A 2,684-nucleotide genomic window follows, 5' to 3' on the forward strand; every position below is an offset into this window, starting at 1 on the left:
ATTTCAAATTTACCATCATCATCATCATCACGACTGTTTCATCCACCTCGGTGCCAGAATCATCTACAGTGATCTTGTCCACAGGGACGGAGAACTTCTCTCTCACTATGTGATGAGCTTAAGATACAAAATTGCATGACAGTGTAAGTGTTTATACAAAATTATACAGTATAATAACTTTTTACTGGTTTTTTGATATACCAGCTGGGAAGTTTACCTTCAGAAAGGAATTCTTCAAAATCAGCTGCTTGTAATTTGATGCATTTGATGTATTTCTTTCATTTTCATTTCTTTTTTTGCCGTTTACAATATCAGACTGTAGAGGAAGAGGAGGAGGAAGACAACACGAAATCTCTTCAGACATCCTTTCAATGCTGTTTTTAATTATGAATAAATATTGTCTTTTACTTTACATACTGCTTTTTACACCTCATGTGATGATTGTGATGTCTTTGTATGCTTCCAAACAAACACACTTATACCGTCTTGGCTGTTATGGCTTCAATTCTAAAGCTTTACTGAATGTGAGTGAAATACAACAGCTGCATCGGTTACATTGTTATATTTACATACCTGAAGGTTGATTTTCTGAATGAAAACCCTCCTGATCGTCTTGACTTCTACAAATCAACAGATGCAAAGAAGCAAATTCCTGTCAACTATGATGACAGAACAGAATTCATTCTTGAGATACATCAAACTGATTGAAGGCTATTTATTTACGTTACATGCGTCGGGCTGCGTATCTAAAACGCCATAACAAGCATGAGCTAACGTTACGTTAATACACAGCTAACTAACTATACTACTAACTGTGAAATACATTAAATTGCATAAATTGCTGTATCCCACTCTTACACTCTTTATCATAATAATCCACTTTTCACAGAACACACGCAAACCTGTCAACTGTGTATAGCTCTTAACATTTAACATTACCAGTAGTTAAAATGGAAAAGTCGTAGGTAGAGACAATTTAGCAACATCTGGACATTGTCTACGTCCATGCAGGACACAATCGTGTCAGATAAAACACTGTTGAGAGGAAACACATAGATTAAAAGCGACTATCTTCTAGGCCCAAATAGCTAAAACTACTTTCTAAAAGAGTTAGTGTTACGATAACTAAGCTAGCTTAACGTTAGAGTGTCTTAAAAATAGCCTACAGCTGCTTACTAGCTAACAACGACGGTAACTCAGCAGTACATATTTAATAATAAGCACGTTCATACAAAATAGCGATAACATGAAAAGGACAGAAAATGGCGGCTGTCACACTTTACCTGCTGCTGCCCAAACGCCCAAATGTTTAAAGTAACACTCACAGGTGTTGAATAATGTTAACTCTGTGATGTTCTGCCAACATTAGCCAGCACCAGAACCTCAACACTTCCCTCTAAATTATCTTAAAATAACACTAGAACTTTGACTCCAGTGAATTTGCTGCATATTGCTGTTGTTGTGTTGAATTTCTTCTCTCAGCTCTGCAGTGGATGTGTCACCTCCGCCACCGCCTGTGTTTAAAAGCTGACACTCCATCAGGAAACATCATTTGGAAACATCAGGCGATGCGGCGGCGGCGTCGCCACACCCTCGCCGGTCCGCGGCGCTCAGCCGGAGGCAGAAAGGTTCTGGCATTTCCCTCCGCCGTCTCTTCTCCTATATTTATTCCTGTCTCTATTTATTTCGTCCACACTCTGCTGCTGAGGTAAAAACATGCTGTGGCGCGTATGCAAATTCTGTTAGCTTCACATCAAGGCGTGACATTTCAGAAATGTGAAATAAATTGATATGGCCCAATTAGATTGAAACGGCTGTTGGCTCGCCGCGGTCCTCCTCCCCCTCCTGCCTCCTCCGTCTCTCTCAGCCTCTCGCCTTATCCCAAATTGCTTTGCATTTGCCTGCTCGCATTCAGAGCTCTTAATTATATGGTGTTGTGTGGCGGCATTTGGCTGGAACAGCGAGGAGCCTGTGAGAGCTGCTGCGTGGCGGTTAGCCCGCGCAGCTAGGATGCAGCTAAAAGCTTATCCCGGCGGGGGAGAGGACGGAGGGAAGGAACAAAGACGAAGGCTCCGGGGCCTCAGCGGGTCGGCCTGCAGAGGACGAGGAGACGCTCAGCTGGAGGAGCGGGACGATCACGAAGGTAGAAGACCAGTCGAAGACGAGTCGGGGAGCCTGTGATTGTGTTTGAGACCTCGCAGAGAAAGAAAACTTTAGAAAGAAAACATCTAAACTGATGATTTTTGGATGTTTCTAAGCTTCGGAATGGGATTCAGTGACAGGAAACACTGCTGGAAGAGACGGAGGAAGAACTGAAGAGGATGAATTTTGTTTTTCTGAGACTTTTACCAAAAAAAGATGCATAAAACTGCCGGTGTAGGTGATTATTTGGTGTTTTGGTTCTCATTTGCATCACATCAGAGTTTCTGCGTGAGACCAGCTGATTTTCTAAAACTAATTCTTATATACTAGGTGTTTGTTTTAATGATGAAAAAGCCTTAAAATGTCTCATAAATGTTGTAACATTTGCAGCAACCTTCATTCTCTGGGAAGAACAACAAACATACAAAGATTTAAATGTCTTTATACTGTATGTGTGAGTATTATCATGAGGAGAAATCAGAAATATTTGTTGTTCACATCGACGGAGGAAGCAGATTATTAATCTCTGTGTTTCCTGATGT

General features: G+C 41.2%; 1 long non-coding RNA gene across 1 annotated transcript; it reads right to left on the reverse strand.

The window, feature by feature from the left end:
* Positions 1-232: 232 nt before the first annotated feature.
* Positions 233-700, reverse strand: LOC122997749. Its single transcript, XR_006407264.1, has 3 exons — positions 574-700; positions 430-475; positions 233-316 (listed from the first exon to the last, which is right to left on the reverse strand). It is a non-coding gene; the product is annotated as an uncharacterized LOC122997749 (long non-coding RNA).
* Positions 701-2,684: the final 1,984 nt, after the last annotated feature.

This window comes from Thunnus albacares, chromosome 15 (genome assembly GCF_914725855.1).
Source record: "Thunnus albacares chromosome 15, fThuAlb1.1, whole genome shotgun sequence".
Taxonomy (NCBI): domain Eukaryota; kingdom Metazoa; phylum Chordata; class Actinopteri; order Scombriformes; family Scombridae; genus Thunnus; species Thunnus albacares.